At 47.0% G+C, this 21,843-nt stretch overlaps 1 protein-coding gene across 12 annotated transcripts in view; it reads right to left on the minus strand.

Moving 5' to 3' along the window:
• Nucleotides 1-21,843, minus strand: part of CALD1 (caldesmon 1) — a 237,835-nt gene that overhangs the window by 62,082 nt on the left and 153,910 nt on the right. The window lies entirely within an intron of this gene.

Consider the following 21,843-nt stretch of genomic DNA (forward strand, 5'->3'; position numbering starts at 1 on the left):
GGAGCTCATTATCTACTTCGTATCCTCCCTCCCCTTCCTTTGCCCTCCTCTCCTCTGTGATCATATGATGATGGGGAGTTTTACTGTATTCTCTCTAATAGATCCTCTTTGCTATGCCTGGGCCCCCTGTTAACAGAAATTCCTGCCCATTTCTCAGCAGCTCAACCTGGCTGAGGAATGCTCACTTCCCATCCAGCTCTCACAAGAGGCAGTTTCTGTTCAACAAGCTCATCACACAGTATCACAGTATCATCAGGGTTGGAAGAGACCTCACAGATCATCAAGTCCAACCCTTTACCACAGAGCTCAAGGCTAGACCATGGCACTAAGTGCCACGTCCAACCTTGCCTTGAACAGCCATCTGAGCACTGTGCAGCATATCTGCTGGTAGGGAAGTCACAGTCCTGCCTCTCAAGAGGTGAGATGAGGAGAGGACCCTAGTACAAAACAACAGTCCAGGAAGCAGTCCTCTCATTTGATCCTAAATCATTGCTTAAGTATTTTGCAGGCACTTGCATCCAGAGTAACTTGTGAAAGGTCTGGCTGCTGCCAAACAGGAACAAGTCTGGGGACGTGGGGAGCAGTTGCAAGCTCAGCTGCAGCAGTGGTAAAAACACCCAACCCAACAGATTCTCCTCAATGTTCTTCCACCTAACCCAGTGAATGAGGCAGGGAAGAGAAATAGGAAGTGATCTAAACGGAGGCAGCACTGTGATTGCACATGCTTGCTTCCAAGCTCATGGATGTGAGTGAACTGAAACAGCTTACTGTGCAGTCCTGCAGCCATTCCACCCCAGGCTCTGATCTTGCTAAACCTCAGAAACTCCAAGAGTGGGTGTGGATGGATTAGTGCTCTCCTAGGAAACCTCCACTGCAAACTCAACCTGCTGTGGGAAGTAGTGTGTGGGTTCAGTAGGTGGCACTCTTAGCTCTGAGTGAGCACTGAGGCAATCCTCTCCCCACCCAAGAAATGGAGGATGCTGGATGCCCAAGGAGGCATCAACTCCAACAGGGTTTGCCCTCAGAGCTTGCAAGAGACCAACGGCTGCACTTTGCATGGGCCACTGGTACTCCTTTACCTCCTGCCCAAATCCTGCAGTCAATTAACTCTATTTTCCCCTCCTGTAAAATCTACAGTTTCAAGCAGACAGATTTTCATGAGAGCTGAATGATTTCCATGTCAGAATGTATGAGCTCAGGGTTTGCAACAGCCCAAGAAGCTGCAGTTTCTTCCTGTACCCCTTCTGCAGTCCGATGGGTCTAAATCACCTGTGAGAACACCATCTGTCAGTGTATTAAATGCACTGCCATTACAGTCTGGATCAAGAGAAGGCAAGGTCCTGCACCTGGGCTGAGGCAATCCCAAGCACCAATATAGGCTGGGCAGTGACAAGTTTGAGAGAAGCCATCAGGAGAAGCATCTGGAAGCGTTGGTGGATGAGACACTCAAGACAAGCCAGCAGTGTGCACTTGCAGCCCAGAGAGTCAACTAGAGCCTGGGCTGCAGCAAGGGAAGTGTGGCCAGCAGATGATTCTTCCCCTCTACTCCACCCTGCTGAGACCCCATCTGGAGTACTGCATCCAGTTCTGGAGCTCCCATTACAAGAAAGATGTGGATGTGCTGGAAGGTGTCCAGAGAAGGGCCACGAGGATGACCAGAGAGCTGGAGCACCTCTCCTATGGAGCCAGGCTGAGAGAGTTGGGGCTCTGCAGGCTGGAGAGGAGAAGGCTCTGAGAAGACCTTATTGTGACCTTCCATTACCTGAAGCAGGCTACAAGAAAGCTGGGGAGGGACTTTTTAGGGTGTTGAGTAGTGATAGGACCAGGGGGAATGGTGTAAATCTAGAAGTGGGCAGATTCAGATTGGATGTTAGGAAGAAGTTGTTCACCATGAAGGTGGTGAGACCCTGGAACAGGTTGCCCAGGGAGGTGGTGGAAGCCTCATCCCTGGAGGTGTTTAAGGCCAGGCTGGATGTGGCTCTGTGCAATCTGGTCTGATGTGAGGTTTCCCTGCCCATGGCAGGGGGGCTGGAGCTAGATGATCCTTGGGGTCCCTTCCAACCCTGACAATTCTATGATTCTATGAAATAGTGCTGATGGTAAGGAGAGGAAAACACAGAGTCAATTTCTTTTAAGTATGAAGAGATCTTCAAGTGAGATGAAGGTGCAGCAGACAGGCTATCTCTGTTTCTTTCACTCTGACCTCAAGGGCAAGAGAGTATGTAAGGCAGTGTGAATGCACAGAGTCCTTAAGAGTGCTGGGAAGAAGGGAGTTATTGTTACTGTTCCTGGAAAAGGCATTTCTGCTACTGGGGAATTACAGAAGCAGAGTTCTTCCCTATGGAAGAGCATTAGTTAGAATCATTGAATCAACCAAGTTGGAAGAGACCTCCAAGATCATCCAATCCAACCTAGCACCCAGCCCTGGCCAATCAACCAGACCATGGCACTAAGTGCCTCATCCAGTCTTGTCTTGAACACCTCCAGGGATGGCAACTCCACCACCTCCCTGGGCAGCCCATTCCAATGCCAATCACTCTCTCTGACAACAACTTCCTCCTAACACCCAGCCTAGACCTACCCTGCCACAACTTGAGGCTGTGTCCTCTTGTTCTGTTGCTGCTTGTCTGGCAGCAGAGCCCAACCCCACCTGGCTACAGCCTCCCTTCAGGTAGCTGCAGACAGCAATGAGCTCTGCCCTGAGCCTCCTCTTCTGCAGGCTGCACACCCCCAGCTCCCTCAGCCTCTCCTCACAGGGCTGTGCTCCAGGCCCCTCACCAGCTTTGTCACCCTTCTCTGGACACCTTCCAGCACCTCAACATCTCTCCTGAACTGAGGAGCCCAGAAACAGCTCAGTTAAACAGAGCTTGTATCACTGTTCTGCCCAAACATCCATTTTAGTCAGATGCCAGAGGTAAAAGGTGATGTTTATGAAACTATCAGTTGGGTTCCAAGGCAGCCCTACAGGTTTCTAACTCAGGTCTGTATTTATTCTCATGTCAGAAGCACATTTCTCCCCGACTAAGCAACTTGTACACTCTTTTCAATCCACCCTGGAATAGGTAGGCTACTGAGGTGCCCACAAACTGCTTCCACATAGAATAAAGGTAATACCTTGCCAAGGTGCAAGATCAGATTCTGAACACAGGTGTATCAACCCACCCCAGACAGTTCACCTCCATGAACAGCAGTGTGGCACTGGTGGCTGCAGAGCAGTTGCTGGCCAGCCACCTGAACATGAGCCAGCAGCGTGCCCAGGTGGCCAACAGCATCCTGGCCTGGATCAGCAATGGTGTGGTCAGCAGGAGGAGGGAGGTGATCATGCCCCTGTACTCAGCACTCATGAAACCACACCTCCAGTAGTGTGTCCAGTTTTGGTCACCACAGCACAGGAGGGACATCGAGGTGCTGGAGCAGGGGCAGAGAAGGGCAATGAGGCTGGGGGGAGGTCTGGCAGACAGGACCTGTGAGGAGCAGCTGAGGGAGCTGGGGGTGTTTAGTCTGGAGAAGAGAAGGCTGAGAGGGGACCTTATTGCCCTCTACAACTACCTAAAAGGAGGTTGCAGTGAGGCTGGAGCTGGTCTCTTCTGAATTACTAATGATAGGACAAGAGGAAATGGCCTCAAGTAGCATCAGGGGAGGTTTAGGTTGGCTGTTGGGAGGAAGTTCTTTCCTGAGTGGGCGGTCAGGCACTGGAGCAGGCTGCCCAGGGAGGTCGAGGAGTCATCATCCCTGGAGGTGTTTAAGATGGGAGTGGATGTGGCTCTTGAGGCTGTGGTCTGGTGGTGAAGGCTGCTGGGATGAAGGTTGGACTGGCTGATCCTGGTGGTCCTTTCCAACCATAGTGATGAGATGTTGTGCTGAGGGATTTGGTTTAGACAAGGACTTGTCAGTGTGAAACTGATGATTGGACTCTATGATCTTGAAGGTTTTTTCCAATCTAAGAAATTCTGTGGTTCACCTTTGGCTGTCCTCAGAGTTATGCCACTCACTGAAGTCAGAAGGCTCATTCAGCTGAGCAGCATCACTGTTTTAACCAGAGCTACAGGGCCACGTTGTGATTCAGTTTGCAACACAAAGAAGGGCTGCACTGAGGCCAGCACTTGGGATGCCAAGAATCTGCTGTCTGTTGGGTGTGGACCCAGCAGCTCCCTCTGTTTACAGCAATGCAGAACTGGTTCCTTTGCAGGAGGTTCACACAGCCAAGATTTTGCCATGCTTGCAACCCCTTTAAAAAGAAGTAGGAGGAGGAGCTGAGTCAGTTATAGATCCTTGCACTTAATAATCCCTTTATTATTTTTAAGTCAAATTGTTCACCTTATTCAGCAACTTAATTGACAGGGATGCTCTCAGTAGACTGTGGCCCTAAGGTGAAGATCTTGCATATGGAGCAGGAAAAGGCAAATCACCTTCCCCTAGATCATTTCAAAGTTTCACACGGGTGTCTGAGGCATGAAGAAGTGATGGGAGCAGGAGATGCAAGTCTCAGCCTGCTTTTCTCATGTGTTCTGGTGCTTCGGGGCTTATTACTTGGCTCTAGGACACCAAGGCCCCTAAGGAAGACACTAGAAGGAGGAGAAGCCAAGCAAACAAACACTCACTGAACTAGGTCACTTGAGGAGGGTCGTTCATGCCAATGAACTCAAGACAAACAGCTCTGTAGAAGTGTTTGCTCATCTATTACAACAATGAAAGAGATTACAGGCTCTTTCCTAGCTCCTCAAGATGAAAAGCTGCAAAATGAGGAGGAGGAAGGAGATATGAGAGCTTTCCAAAAGGAAATTATTACTGGGAGGTTCCAGAACCTACTCATACTAACAGAGGCCATCCAGAAAGCCACTGACTATTTTGTTATCTTTGCTTTAACTATTCCTGCATGCAAGGCAGAGTAAGGCAGAGGCTGCAGAGGAACACACATCATCCCAAGCATGCCTTCCTGCATCTGTCAGCAGTGGATCTGCTGTGCTGCTCACTGGGGTTTTGCCTTGCTGTCCAAATGCCATCATGTTTCTTTAGCTCTTTGTTTAGTCCATTTCCAGGGCAGTTTGCAAACGCCCAAGTGAGTAACTTTTAGAGCAAAGTCTCTGATGCGTTTCAGAGGCAGTAAGCAGCTCGCCCTGCCCCCAGCTCTCCTCTGTGCCACTAGTCTGAAAGAGGCAGGCAAAGGCACAGAGAGCTGTGCAAAGCTCCTGGCATTCAGCAAGGGAAGCAGAACTCTGTTTTTTGATGGAAATCCATTCTGATGACATTAACATCTGCTCCTTGTTTGAAGAATATTTTTAACTGTTCCCTCTCTGGGAAAATGAAGGATGCCACAGCCTCTTTCATGTTCTCACGGAGGAGACCAACTTGGCTTGGCTCAAAGTCTCTTTTGAAACCTCCCAATAGAGCTCACTGCAGGGAACTTGGGGTAAGCATCTCACAGGGCAAAAAGAATCTGCAGCTACACTCCTATGACATTTCAGCCTAGGACACTGGCATGTCAGCAGTCTCAAGCTGTGCCAGGGTAGGTTTAGGCTGGGCATGAAGAAGTTTTTCACAGGAAGAGTGATTGGCAGCAGAGAGCTGGGGTGGTTTAGTCTGGAGAAGAAGAGGCTCAGGGCAGAGCTCATTGCTTTCTACAACTACCTGAAAGGAGGTTGTAGCCAGGTGGGGTTGGGCTCTTCTCCCAGTCACCCAAGGATAGAACAACAGAACACAGTCTCAATCTGTGCCAGAGCAGGTTTAGGCTGGATGTTAGGAAGAAGTTCTCCACAGAAAGTATGATTGGCATTGGAATGGGCTGCCCAGGGAGGTGGTGGAGTCCCCATCCCTGGAAATGTTTTAAAGCAGGCTGGATGAGGCACTTAGTGTTTAGTTAATTAGAAGACATTAGGTGATAGGTTGGACTCAATGATCTGGAAGGTCTTTCCCAACCTGGTTAACTCTGTGACTTCATTTCACAGATGACCAACACTTGGCACATTAAATCACATGCAGCAGGCAAAGTCTGGCAATCCCTACCTAATGTTTCAGAGGAGATCTCTTGAGCACTGACAAAAACAAAGCTATGCACCTCACCATGAAAGTGCTGAACTGCCTCTTGATGTGTTTTGGGTTGCTTTGGTTGGTTGTGTGTTTGTTTTGTTTGATTTTGTTGTCATAGAGTCACAGAATGTCAGGGGCTGGAAGGGACCTCCAAAGCTCACCCAATCCAACCCCCCTGCCAGCATCACCTACACCACACCACAGAGGAACACTTCCAGGCAGGTTTTGAACATCCCCAGAGAGAGAGACTCCACAACCCCTCTGGAATTGTCATTTCTTTGATTGGTTGGTTTGGTTTGTTGGTTTCTTTCTTTCTTTGTCTTTGGTTTGGGTTCTCTTTTGCTGTCCAGTTTCATATATCTCAAGTAATGGAGATTCTGCCATTTCCCAGTGGTAAACCTTCTTCACTCTTCTGGGGTTTAGTACTAAGAAGCATTCCTATGGCTACAACCAAGCAATTGCTTCAATCTAGGGCAGAGCAGATTCAGATTGGATGCTAGGAACAAGTTCTGTACCATGAACTGCAACTAGGGAAGAGTAGATTCAGATTGAATGCTAGGAACAAGTTCTGTACCATGAACTGGAACTAGGGAAGAGCAGATTCAGATTGGATGCTAGGAACAAGTTCTGTACCATGAACTGGAACTAGGGCAGAGCAGATTCAGATTGGATGCTAGGAACAAGTTCTGTACCATGAACTGCAACTAGGGAAGAGTAGATTCAGATTGAATGCTAGGAACAAGTTCTGTACCATGAACTGGAACTAGGGAAGAGCAGATTCAGATTGGATGCTAGGAACAAGTTCTGTACCATGAACTGCAACTAGGGAAGAGTAGATTCAGACTGAATGCTAGGAACAAGTTCTGTACCATGAACTGGAACTAGGGAAGAGCAGATTTAGATTGCATGTTAGGAACAAGTTCTGTACCATGAACTGGAACTAGGGAAGAGCAGATTTAGATTGGATGTTAGGAACAAGTTCTGTACCATGAACTGGAACACTGGAACAGGTTGCCAAGGAAGGTAGTTGGGGCTCCATTCCTGGAGATATTCATGGTGAGGCTCATCAGGGCCTCAACTTTATCTAGTTGAGGATGTCCCTGCTGACTGCAGAGAGGCTTGGACTAGTTGACCTTTGGAAGTCCTTTCCAACCCAGACCATTCTGTGGCTCTATTCTTTCCCTTAGTTTTTAGTTTATAACCCAGAGAGTGACTGGTATTGGAATGGGCTGCCCAGAGAAGTGGTGGAGTTGCCATCCCTGATGGTGTTGAAGCCAAGCCTGGTTGGGGCACTTAGTGCCATGGTCTGGTTCATTGGCCAGGGCTGGGTGCTAGGTTGGACTGGATGAGCCTGGAGGCCTCTTCCAACCTGCTTGATTCTATGATTCTACAACCTGGAGCTGCTTAGTCTGGAGAAGAGAAGACTGAGAGGGGATTTAATCAATGTTTATAAATACCTGAGGGCTGGGGGTCAGGAGTGGGGGACAGGCTCTGCTCACTGCTCCCTGGGATAGGACAAGGAGCAATGGATGGAAGCTGCAGCACAGGAGGTTCCAGCTCAACACAAGAGAGAACTTCTTCACTGTAAGGGTCCCAGAGCCCTGGCACAGCTTTGGCACAACCCCAGAGAGGTTGTGGAGTCTCCTCCTCTGGAGCCTTTCAAGGTCTGTCTGGACGTGCCCCTGTGTGACCTGAGCTAGACTGTATGGTCCTGCTGTGGCAGGGGGATTGGAGTCTATGATCTCCTTGGCTCCCTTCCAACCTCTAACACCCTGTGAGCCTGTGATCTGATGCCTGCTCTGCTGTGACAGGCTGGTCTCAGGCATCACAGGAAAGAGTTTGGTCCTCTACAGAGAAAATCATTTCATTTTGTCTGACTATCCTCAGTTCCTGAGGTGTTAAAGTTCTCCTGCTACTCACATGGAGAAGCCACAAACTGCATGTATGGCTGCAGTAGTAAGTTAAGTAGAAACTAAAGAGTGCTCCAAGGAGAACTTTCACTGTAAGTTGAAACTTGATTAGAAAAGACATAATTTGCTTGTGGTTGCATTCTCTGTCATTTGCTTATGAAGCAATGCACAATCCAGCAGTAAAGAAGGGTGTGATATTTCAGGGGTGTGACAGACAATTTCTACCAAAGCATAGCTTTTGGGTTATGTCACATTTTCAGTGCTGTTAAATAAACACCAGGATTCAACAACAGTGATCTTGGCTGGCATATAGCTACCTTCTGGTCATCTGACCAATTAAAATGCAGGAAACCTTACAAGGGAAGCAATTACAGAGGTTGTCTTCACCTTCTCTCCCTGTGCCTGGCATTGTCACCAGTCAGGGACAGACTCTGGTCCCTTCCTGCTCTCATAGAATCAAGCAAGCTGGAAGAGAGCTCCAAGCTCAGCCAGTCCAACCTAGCACCCAGCCCTGGCCAAGCAACCAGACCATGGCACTAAGTGCCCCAGCCAGGCTTGGCTTCAAAACCTCCAGCCACAGCCACTCCACCACCTCTCTGGGCAGCCCATTCCAATGCCAATCACTCTCTCTGGCAACAGCTTCCTCCTCACATCCAGCCTAGACCTCCCCTGGCACAACTTCACACTGTGTCCCCTTCTTCTCTTGCTGCTTGCCTGGCAGCAGAGCTCAACCCCACCTGGCTACAGCCTCCCTTCAGGTAGCTGCAGACAGCAATGAGCTCTGCCCTGAGCCTCCTCTGCTGCAGGCTGCACACCCCCAGCTCCCTCAGCCTCTCCTCACAGGGCTGTGCTCCAGGCCCCTCTCCAGCTTTGTCACCCTCCTGTGGACAGCTTCCAGCACCTCAACATCTCTCTTGAATTGAGGAGCCCAGAACTGGACACAGCACTCAAGGTGTGGCCTGAGCAGTGCTGAGCATAGGGGCAGAAGAACCTCCCTTGTCCTGCTGCCCACACTGCTCCTGAGCCAGCCCAGGATGCCATTGGCTCTGCTGCCCACCTGGGCACTGCTGCCTCAGCTTCAGCTACTCTCTACCAGTACCCCGAGGTCTCTCTCTGCCTGGCTGCTCTCAGCCACTCTGTCCCCAGCCTGTAGCACTGTTTGGGGTTGTTGTGGCCAAACTGTAGAACACTGCACTTAGCCTTGTTCAATCTCATCCCATTGGCCTCTGCCCACCACGGTGCCTCTGCAGGGCTCTCCTACCTTCCAACATCAAGAGCTCCTTTCTCAGAGCCCTCAGCAGCAGCAGAGCAAAGGGCCAGCATTTCCCCAGTCACCTTTGCACCTGTCCTTTTGTGCTTTGTGCATTTCAGGGGCACTTGTCAATTCTCACAGCAATGAAAAGCAGACTATTATTTCAGCTGGCACTCTGTAATTTACTGTCTCCCATTTATACCTGAACTACAGCTTGCTTGGAGCAATAACTGCTATGAACAAATTCCAGCTTTAGCAATGCAAAGGAAAGTACTCAAAGCCCAGAAACCTGTAATCAAACTTGTAGAATTTCTCCTTATAGCTGTGTAGTATCAGGCTTATAGAGTCCATGAAACAGAAAGCTGAATAAGCTGCCAGTAAAGAGGATGCAAGTCCTCTCTGCCTCAATTGCTTCTAACAACAGTGTCAACAATATTATCAAACCTGGGGTTTATATCAAATTAATGCTCTTTTAACTATATAAACAGAGATGCTCCAAGCATTACTTTTCACTTCAAACTTAGCCACAAAAAAAAACCAGGAGGAGCCATAATGTGTGAGGTGTAACACAGAGGACACAGAGTCATAGAATTATAGAGTGGTTCAGGTTGGATAGGACCTCCAAGATCACCTAGTTCCAACTCCCCACTATAGGCAGGGACACCTCCCACTAGAACACTTTGAGCCAAAACAGGTCATGCCTTAATTTTACTGCTGAGCTGGCATGGGTAGAAGCCTTAGTCAAAGTTCCTTACCAGACAACCCAGCAAACAACAGTAAACTCAGGAAGTGTGAAGTGTAAATTCACCCTTCTGTGGGGTCTGTGCATCCTTCTGTGCAACCAAATACCAATGAGAGCATCCACTGGCTTGCTTCAGCCTGAAGACATGGTCTGAGTCCAGGTGTAAAGGCTTGACCCTTCTCTGCTGGAAGAATCATAGAATCAAGCAGGTTGGAAGAGACCTCCAAGCTCAGCCAGTCCAACCTAGCACCCAGCCCTGGCCAAGCAACCAGACCATGGCACTGAGTGCCCCAGCCAGGCTTGGCTTCAACACCTCCAGGGACAGCTACTTCACCACCTCCCTGGGCAGCCCATTCCAATGCCAATCACTCTCTCTGTGAGTTTATACAAGTATGTGCCCAGGCACACACAGAGCTCTGGAAAGAGAAGAGCATTTCCTGCTGGGCCAATTTATGGAGACATTCTTGTACCAAAAGCTCTTATCTTATGTACTCTGATTTTTACTGGAGAACTACATCCAAGCCCTGGTCAAGCTCTCAACATCATGAACAACCTAACAAACTCAGCTAGGGAGTCATGCAAATTCCACTGAAGGCAGAGAGTGTTCAACAGATTGTGCCACTTGAACAGTTTGGAGGCATTCATAATGCAATCTTTGGCTAGAAATACTCAGCTTGGGCCTTTCTTCTTCTTGAACATAGCTTACAATTTCAAATGCAAGCCTTGGGCCAGGACTCTGTGCATGTCAATGATCAGTTATACCACTCTCTGTTGCCAATGGTATCTTGGCTGGTATCAGGAGTAGTTTGGGCAGCAGGACCAGGGCTGTCATTCTGCCCTGTATTGGCACTGGTGAAGCCTCAGGTTGAGCACTGTTGCAGCTTTGGGCCCTCGTTGCAAAAGAGACTTTGAGGGGCTGGAGTGGATCCAGAGGAGAGCAATGACCTCATTGCTGTCTGCAACTACCTGAAGGGAGGCTGTAGCCAGGTGGGGTTGGGCTCTGCTGCCAGGCAAGCAGCAACAGAAGAAGGGGACACAGTGTGAAGTTGTGCCAGGGGAGGTCTAGGCTGGATGTTCTGAGGAAGTTGTTGTCAGAGAGAGTGATTGGCATTGGAACAGGCTGCCCAGGGAGGTGCTGGAGTCACTGTCCCTGGAGGTGTTGAAGCCAAGCCTGGCTGGGGCACTTAGTGCCATGGTCTGATTGATTGGCCAGGGCTGGGTGATCTTGGAGGTCTCTTCCAACCTGCTTGATTCTATGAATGAGACTGGGGAAGGCACTGGAGGAGAAGGCTGATGAGGAGAGCCTGAGAGAGCTGGGGGTGTTCAGCCTGGAGGAAACTCAGGGGGGACCTTTTAACACTCTACAGCTACCTGAAGGGAAGCTGTAGTAAGCTGGGGGTCAGGCTCTGCTCCCAGGCAACTTGTGATGAGAGGGCATGGCCTAACGCTGCACCAGGGGAGGTTTAGGTTGGATGTTAGGAAGCACTTCCTCATGGGAAGGGGCATTAGGCACTGGAATGGGCTGCCCAGGGAGGTACTGGAGTTGCCATCCCTGGAGGTGTTTAAGGAAAGATTGGATGTGGCACTTAGTGCCATGGTCTGGATGATGTGGTGGTGTTACGCCATAGGTGGACTTGATAATCTCAGAGGTCTATTTCAGCCTCAGTAATTTTGTGATCTGGACCCCTCATACTTAGTATGTGGTAATGTCCCTTAGGTGCTTTGGCAGAGGCTCTATTTCACTGCCTGCACAGACACTACCAACTACCCAGATGCTGCCAGGAACTTCTGGAGAGCAAACAGCATCAGTGCATTCAATAACTTCCAAAGTGAAACTAAAATCTCATCCAAATCATGTCTCTCTTCTGCTTTAATTAAAATGCACTGCACATACTGCACTGCTCTGTTCATCATTAACCAAGTTAACTCAAGACAGACGAGGAGCTTTTCTTGCTTGCTTGCTTTCAAAAGGCTCCAGTCTGTGGAAGGCTTCACCAATTATCCCCCCCAAAGCAGCCCAGTACAGTGTGATGTTTGCTAGAGCAGTCAACACATTGGTATGGTTATTTCTCTCCTCTTCTGCATTTCTGATGCCTCCTGTAATGCATGCTAAAAGAGAGAGGTTTGGTTTTTATTACCTTGCTTGGCAAAATACCTTCCCCAAACATCCTAAGCACTGCCTGATATTTGCGTCAATGTGACAGGCCTTGGGGCTGGCAGGAATCAGACTGCAAACAGCCCCCCACAGAAAAGCTCTGCAAGCTGGGGGCCACTTACACTTTCCACTTCGGGCTGGCCACCTCAGCAAGCTGGCAAGGAGCAGGTCTGAGCTCTCCTCACTGCCCCTTCACTGCTGCACTTCACGACAGAGGTTTCTTCCACGTGCTATAGAATCAAAGAATCATGGAATCATAGAATCTAAGAATTATAGACTTATAGACTCATGGAATCATAGACTCATGGCATCACAGAATCATGAAATCATAGAACAAAGAATCATGGAATCATGGAATCTAAGAATTACAGACTCATAGACTCATGGAATTATGGAATCATAGACTCATGGCATCACAGAATCATGAAATCATAGACAAAGAATCATGGAATCATAGAATCTAAGAATTATAGACTTATAGACTCATGGAATCATAGACTCATGGCATCACAGAATCATGAAATCATAGAACAAAGAATCATGGAATCATGGAATCTAAGAATTACAGACTCATAGACTCATGGAATTATGGAATCATAGACTCATGGCATCACAGAATCATGAAATCATAGAACAAAGAATCATGGAATCATGGAATCTAAGAATTATAGACTTATAGACTCATGGAATCATAGACTCATGGCATCACAGAATCATGAAATCATAGAACAAAGAATCATGGAATCATAGAATCTAAGAATTATAGAATCAACCAGGTTGGAAGAGACCTCCAAGATCATCCAGTCCAACCTAGCACCCAGCCCTATCCAAGCAACCAGACCATGGCACTAAGTGCCTCATCCAGTCTTTTCTTGAAGACCCCCAGGGACAGTGCCTCCACCACCTCCCTGGGCAGCCCATTCCAATGCCAATCACTCTCTCTGTGAAGAACTTCTTCCTAATATCCAGCCTGTACCTCCCCTGGCACAACTTGAGACTGTGTCCCCTTGTTCTATTGCTGGTTACCTGGGAGAAGAGGCCACCCCCCACCTGGCTACAATGCCCCTTCAGGTAGTAGACTCATGGACTCATGGAATCATTGACTCATGCACAGAGGCACCCAATGTGATCAAAGATCACAGTGAGCAGTAATTATTTTACAGTATACTTGAATGGTTTTTTGTGGAGAGTCACTGTTCCAAGAGCCATCTAAAAGTTAGTGCTGATTCTGTGCTCCACAACCTCCCTGGAGGTGTTCAAGGCCAGGTTGGATGAGGTCTTGAGTGACCTGTTGCAGTGGGAGGTGTCCCTGCCTATGGCAGGCAGATTGGAACTGGCTGAGCTTTGAGGTCCCTTCTAACCTAACCCATTCGAAGATTCAGTGGCACTTTACTTCTCTCAGTGCCATTTAAGCAGGCACTCCTCCTAAATGCAGTCTCTTTCCTCTCCAAGAACCCCATGGCATTGTGTTTCCTTTCTCCATTCCTCTTTAGGGAGAACAATAAAACTACCGAACAAAAAAGAACATCATCATCATCATCATTGGAGTAGTCACAATAATAATCCTAACAACAATGCCACTAATAACACTAATGCTGATAACAATACCACTAATAACATTAATAACAACACCAATAATAACAACAACACTAATAACACAAACACTACTAATAACACTAATAATAATTACACTAACAATGCTAATACCACTAACACCACTAACACTACTAATAACACTAACAACACTAACACTACTAATAACACTAATAATAATTACACCAACAATGCTAATAACACTAACACTACTAATAACACTAATAATAATTACACCAACAATGCTAATAACACTAACACTACTAATAACACTAATAATAATTACATTAACAACACTAACACTAATAACACTAACACTACTAACACTAACAACACTAATAACACTAACAACACTACTAATAACACTAATAATAATTACACTAACAACACTAACACTAATAACACTAATAATAATTACACTAACAACACTAATAACAATAACACTGACAACACTAACACTAATAACAGTAATAATAATTACACTAACAACACTAATAACAGTAACACTAACAACACTAACACTAATAACACTAATAATAATTACACTAACAACACTAATAACAATAACACTGACAACACTAACACTAATAACACTAACACTAATAATAACACTAATTACACTAACAACACTAACACTAATAACACTAACAACAACACTAGCACTAATACTAACACTAATAACACTAATACTAGCACTAATAACAACTTTAATAATACTAATAACACTAACACTGATAACATTAACAACACTAAACCCACTAATAATAACACTAAAAACACTAATAATAATAACACTAACAACACTAATAATCATAACACTAATAACAATAACACTAATATTAATACTATCGCTAAAACCACTAATGATAATAACAACACCAATAGCACTAATAACACTAAACCCACTAATAATAACAACAGCACTAATAACACTAACACTAATAATGCCAATAACAACACTAAACCCACTAAGAATAATAGTAATAGCCCTAATAATAGCAACACTAAACCCACTAATAATCATAACACTAATAACACTAAGACTAGTAACACTATCACTAAACCCACTAATGACAACACTATTAGCACTAATAACACTGAAAACACTAATAACACAAAACCCACTAATAATCATAGCACTAACATCATTAACACTAACACCACTAATAATAACAACACTAAATCCAGTATTAATAGCACTAATAACAATACCACTAATACTTAAACCACTAATGATAACAACACTAATAGCACTAATAGTAACACTAAAAACACTAATAACACTAATAATAACAACTATAACACTAAGAATAGCAACACTAGTAATAACACCACCAATAACACTAACAGTTATAACCACAACACTAGTAACACTAACACTAATAACACTACCACTAAGAATAGCAGCACTAGTAATAACAACACTAATAACACCAATAACCACAAGACTAATAATGCTAACACTAGTAACACTACCACTACCACTAATAACACTACCACTACCACTAATAACACTACCACTAATAACCACAAGACTAATAACACTAACACTAGTAACACTACCACTAATAACACTACCATTACCACTAATAACACTAACACTAATAACCACAAGACTAATAACACTAACACTAGTAACACTACCACTAATAACACTACCATTACCACTAATAACACTAACACTAATAACCACAAGACTAATAACGCTAACACTAGTAACACTACCACTAATAACACTACCACTACCACTAATAACACTACCACTAATAACCACAAGACTAATAACACTAACACTACTAACACTACCACTAATAACACTACCACTAATAACCACAAGACTAATAACGCTAACACTAGTAACACTACCACTAATAACACTACCACTACCACTAATAACACTACCACTAATAACCACAAGACTAATAACACTAACACTACTAACACTACCACTAATAACACTACCACTAATAACCACAAGACTAATAACGCTAACACTAGTAACACTACCACTAATAACACTAACACTAATAACCACAAGACTAATAACACTAACACTACTAACACTACCACTACCACTACTAACACTACCATTACCACTAATAACCACAAGACTAATGACACTAACACTAGTAACACTACCACTAATAACACTAACACTAATAACCACTACCACTAATAACACTAATAACAACACTAATAGCACTTGGAACAACTATAATAATAGCAACAGTGCCTAGGCAGGAGAAAGTGTTTGTGTTTCTCTGCTCACAATGCACCCAAGCAGCCTAAGGACACATTTGGAACGCTCATATCCCTTTTCCCTCTGTGTTTTCCTGCAGCAAGACTTTCCCAGGACCAGATCCCATCTGTGCTAAGGGCTGGCACAGAACAGTTGAGGGAATGCAGACTTCTTTGGAGAAGATGAAGGGAGCTGAGCCAGCTGAGAAGGTAAGTCTGCTCCTTAAGTGTCACCTGGCTGCTGCTGCCCAGGTGCCAAGCCTTAGGTGCGGTCCCCAGAGGAGCACGGGGCACTTTTCTCTTTAGAGAGCCTGCGTTTAATCACAACGAAAGATAAAGATAATGATCCTTTGATGAGCAGGGGCTGCCTTTAGGCATTTCCTTATCAAGATGGCCATGTTCAGAACCCACCCACCAACATACCAGAAACCACAGTTGGCAAAAGCTGCTTGCAAAGGCATTTCCTGCGTTCTGGCTTTCTAGCTGTGGGCCAGATGCTTCAGGAACCTTCCTTAAAAGCACAGTTAAAGGAGTGGGCGTTCAGAGCCTGGACTGCTCTTGCACAGACTCTGTGTAAGCAGGCAGCATCCACAGTATGTCATAGAATCAAGCAGGTTGGAAGAGACCTCCAAGCTCAGCCAGTCCAACCTAGCACCCAGCCCTGGCCAAGCAACCAGACCATGGCACTAAGTGCCCCAGCCAGGCTTGGCTTCAACACCTCCAGGCACGATGACCCCACCACCTCCCTGGGCAGCCCATTCCAATGCCAATCACTCCCTCTGACAACAACTTCCTCCTAACATCCAGCCTAGACCTGCCCTAGCACAACTTCAGCCTGTGTCTCCTTGTTCCGTTGCTGGTTGTCAATGAAGCTAAACCTTTCATTTCTCTATGTTCTGATTTACCTTTCTTCATTTGTGAATGGATTAGCCACAAATACCTGTTGGAAAAGAGACTGCTTGAGTAAATCAACACAGATTACCACTGGTCCCCTTTTCACCTGGTGTGGCTCTTCCCTAAAGGTTAGGCTGCATCACAGCACTTCTGATCCACAGAGCCACGAGAGTCAGTCAGATGCCATGCCTTATTTCTGCAGGTCTGTACTGCTGCATCTGACCAGAACTCCCTTCAGGAACAACATCCCTAGGGCAGGCAAAAGCTGATGCACCTCATAACTTAGCACACAACATCTGTCTGGACTCATTACTCACTGCACCAATGTATGACACTGCAAGGTGTAGCATATCTACATACACATTTTTGTCCTGATCAGTCCCAAAGCTCATCTTCAGAGTCCACAAGTTGCTGTAGGCTGAGACTAAGACCTAAGAATAGCTGCTGGGTTCCTCCAGCTCTCTGCATTCGTGGCAGAAAGAGCAATGCTGCCAAGCTGCAGCAGAAGCAGCAGAGGGATGGCCTCATCACCCACAAATATGCACATCAGCTCAAATGCCACCACCAATAGCATGGCTGAAAGAAACCCTAGGTGGATTATGTTCTTCTGGTTAGTGTGATCTATTTTAACACCTTCCCAGCTAGAAAGAAGACACCCAGCATGAAATAGTAAGGCTGAAAGAAACCCTAGGTGGGTTATGTTCTTCTGGTTAGTGTGGTTGATTTTAACACCTTCCCAGCTAGAAAGAAGACACCCAGGATGTTATAGCTTCTGCAACTTCCCTCAATTCCATCAAACACAGCAATTTCAATCTGCTTCAAGAAGTTCTTACTGATGGCAGAGAGCAACAGTGAAGAAGGTTGCTCCAGCTTGGTCCCATTCCACACCTAGCAATGTCAAAACAACTTGAAGTAATCAGGTGCTTAGGCTCTTCTCTTTGGGTGAGTTTTAACCCCAGTTCAGACCAACTCTGCTCCTTTCAGTGTTGATCCAGGCAACTAGATGCAGTCCACACACCCAGCAAGGGTGATTGCTACCTCCAAATGGTGTTCTCAGAAACAAGCATCACCTGGTGTCTGGATTCTCCCTGAAGCTAGGTGACAAATGGACCTAGAGTTAAAGATTCTGACAAGTGTACCCAAACCTGAGATCTCACACACATAATTGTTATCTTGCAGCAGAAAATCATCCTTCCTCTTGTTGCTTTGGCTTCTTATTATTATCCTTATTATTACCATCATTATTATCATTATCATCATTCCAATTATTACTATTATTAAAGTACTGGCCAGACAAAAGAAGACAGGTTGAGGGAGCTGAGGTTGTTCAGCCTGGAAAAGAGAAGGCTCCAGGGAGACCTAATAGCAGCCTTCCAGTGTCTGAAGGGGGCTACAGGAAGGCTGGAGAGGAACTACTGACAAGGTCTTGTAATGATAGGATGAGGAGGAATGGGTTTGAACTGGCAGAGGGCAGATTGAGAGTGGATGTTAGGAAGAAGTTGTTTGCAGTGAGGGTGGTGAGACACTGGCACAGGTTGCCCAGAGAGGTTGTGGAGCACAGGAAGGCTGCAGAGAGACTGTTTACAAAGGCCTGCAGGGACAGGATGAGGGCAACGGCTTCAGAATAGAGAAGAGCAGATTTAAACTGGATGTCAGGAACTAGTTCTGCACCATGAGGGTAGTGGAACACTGGAACAGGTTGCTCAGACAGATGGTTGGAGCCCTGTCAGTGCAGATACTGAAGGTGAGGCTGGAGAGGGCTGTGGGCAGCCTGATCTAGTTGATGATGTCCCTGCTGAGTGCTGAGGATGTTAATCATAGAATCATAGACTAATCATAGAATCAACCAGGTTGGAAGAGACCTCCAAGCTCATCCAGTCCAACCTAGCACCCAGCCCTGGCCAATCAACCAGACCATGGCACTAAGTGCCTCATCCAGGCTTTTCTTGAAGACCCCCAGGGACGGTGCCTCCACCACCTCCCTGGGCAGCCCATTCCAATGCCAATCACTCTCTCTGTGAAGAACTTCTTCCTAATATCCAGCCCATACCTACCCTGGCACAACTTGAGACTGTGTCCCCTTGTTCTATTGCTGGTTACCTGGGAGAAGAGGCCACCCCCCACCTGGCTACAATGTCCCTTCAGGTAGCTGTAGACAGTAATAAGATCATCCCTGAGCCTCCTCTTCTGCAGGCTAAACAGGCCCAGCTCCCTCAACCTCTCCTTATAGGGTTTGTGTTCCAGGCCCCTCACCTTCTCTGGACACGTTCCAGCACCTCAACATCTCTCTTGAATTGAGGAGCCCAGAACTGGACACAGCACTCAAGGTGTGGTCTGACCAGTGCTGAGTACAGGGGAAGAATAACCTCCCTTGACCTACTGGCCACCAGGTTGAACTGGATGAGCTTTGGAGGTCCCTTCCAGCCCAGCCCATTCTATGACTCTGTGCAAAGGAACAGGTTACGATGGGTAGGCATTTATTATCACCTCACCACTGGCTTTTGCCCACATCTGCCACTGACACCAGTCTTGGCTCCATCCACACAACAGCACAAAAAAGAGAACTAGGAAGCAAGAGTTAAACAAGGATTCTTTAAAGCTAGCAAAACATTTAGATCCAGGCCCTTGTTCACACATTTCCAAGCCACTATTTTAAAATGCAGCAGAGGCATTTCTCCTACACACAACAACAGGAAAAGGAAATGAATGCTTCCTCCAAAACTGACCCCCCTTGGCACAGCCTTGAGCCTCTTACCATGAGACTCTACTATGCCTTGACCTTTGCCCAGATTTACAAGAGTCTATGACTGGTAAAGGTAAGCCACCCATGGCATAGAATCATAGAAATCACAGAATGGTTGGAAGGGACCTCAAGGATCATCCAGCTCCAACCCCCTGCCATAGGCAGGGACACCTCCCAAGAGAGCAGGTTGATTCTGCTCTGGCAGAGGAGGCTGAACTAGATGATCTTTTGAGGTCCCTCCCAGCCCTTGATATTCTGCAATTCTATGATTCAGTGATAAGTGCTGAAGGCAGAGTAAACCCAACCATTGTTAATTGATGGTAAATTTTCATTTGGAATGGGCTGCCCAGGGAGGTGGTGGAGTCACCGTCCCTGGAACTGCTCAAGCAAAGCCTGGCTGGGGCACTTAGTGCCATGGTCTGGTTGCTTGGCCAGGGCTGGGTGCTAGGTTGGGCTGGATGAGCTCAGAGGTCTCTTCCAACCTGCTTGATTCTGTGAGTCTATGATTTCATCAAGGAAATGCTGCAGGTGGAATGTTTTCTCTTCTGCTCTAAGAAAGCAGCCCAAATACCTTTTCCTTTGTCCCAGGTAGGGAACTGCAGGGTTAAAAATCCTCTGGAGACTAGAAAAATGTTTTTCAATCCCATCATTCTGCTATCTCTTTATAAACTCAGGGTGTGGCCAGCTTGCTCTCCTTTCCTCCTCCTCCAGCCCTGTGTCAGGTAGGAGCTGCTTTATAGGGACAAACATCTCTCTGGAATTGAGGAGCCCAGAACTGGACATAGCACTCAAGGGGTGGCCTGAGCAGTGCTGAGCACAGGGGCAGAAGAACCTCCCCTGTCCTGCTGCCCACACTGCTCCTGAGCCAGCCCAGGATGCCATTGGCTCTGCTGCCCACCTGGGCACTGCTGCCTCTGCTTCAGCCTATTCTCTACCAGCACCCCCAGGTCCCTCTCTGCCTGGCTGCTCTCAGCCACTCTGGCCCCAGCCTGTAGCACTGCTTGGGGTTGTTGTGGCCAAAGTGTAGAACCCTGCACTTGGCCTTGTTCAATCTCATCCCCTTGGCCTCTGCCCACCCATCCAGCCTGGCAAGGTCCCTCTGCAGGGCTCTCCTACTTTCCAACAGCTCCACACTGCTCCTAGCTTGGTGTCACCTGCAAACTTACTGATGCTGGACTGAATCCTCTGGTCCAGATCCTCAAAAGAGATAATGAACAGGCCTGTGCCCAGCACTGATCCCTGGGGCACACCACTAGTGCCAGCTGCCAACTGCATGTGCCACCATTCACCACCACTCTCTGGGCCCAGCGCTCCAGTGAGTTCTTGACCCATGTCAGAGTGGATCTGTCCAAGCCAGGAGCTGCCAGGTGTGTCAGGAGCTGCTTGTGGCAGATTGTGTCACTATTATGTAACTGCAGTCTGGGGGAGATTTTATTGCTGAAAAATATTTCAAGTTAGAAGAATAAAAAAGAAAGAAGAAAATTAATCTCCTAATGTTCATCACAGAAGGCAGAAATCTGAGCTGCTCACATTCTAGACAACAGGGAGAGGAGGAAAATACTGAGCTTGAATCAAGCCCTGCCTTCATCAGATAAGAAAGGCAAAGCAACTGCAAATGAAATTCCCTTGACTAAGTCCCATAAACTGAGAGTGTGAGAGATGTGGTGACCTCCAGCCAGGTTTGAAGTGGACACATTACACCTGGCAGCCTTGCAAGCTACCTTAGCAGAGCTGCCTCGTGGTCAAGGCTATACAACATGGAGAAGACTTTCCATTGTGGCACACCCTGCCATCTGTGGTCTGGTCACTCCAGGCCTTATCCAACCGGGTCCTGAACACCTCCAGGGAGGCTGCAGAGCACAGAATCACCCAACGTGATTGAAGCTTTCCCCACCTAGCACTAACTAGGTTACAAGTAGCAGCTCTCACAAGCTCTCCCCTGCCCAGCACTAGCTTGTTTACAACTAGCAGCTCTCACAAGCTCTCCCCTGCCCAGCACTAACTAGGTTACAAGTAGCAGCTCTCACAAGCTCTCCCCTGCCCAGCACTAACTTGGTTACAAGTAGCAGCTCTCACAAGCTTTCCCCTGCCCAGCACTAACTTGGTTACAAGCAGCAGCTCTCACAAGCTTTCCCCTGCCCAGCACTAACTTGGTTACAAGTAGCAGCTCTCACAAGCTTTCCCCTGCCCAGCACTAGCTTGGTTACAAGCAGCAGCTCTCACAAGCTCTCCCCTGCCCAGCACTAGCTTGGTTACAAGCAGCAGCTCTCACAAGCTTTCCCCTGCCCA

The sequence above is a fragment of the Pogoniulus pusillus genome, chromosome 15 (genome assembly GCF_015220805.1).
Source record: "Pogoniulus pusillus isolate bPogPus1 chromosome 15, bPogPus1.pri, whole genome shotgun sequence".
Lineage (NCBI taxonomy): Eukaryota > Metazoa > Chordata > Aves > Piciformes > Lybiidae > Pogoniulus > Pogoniulus pusillus.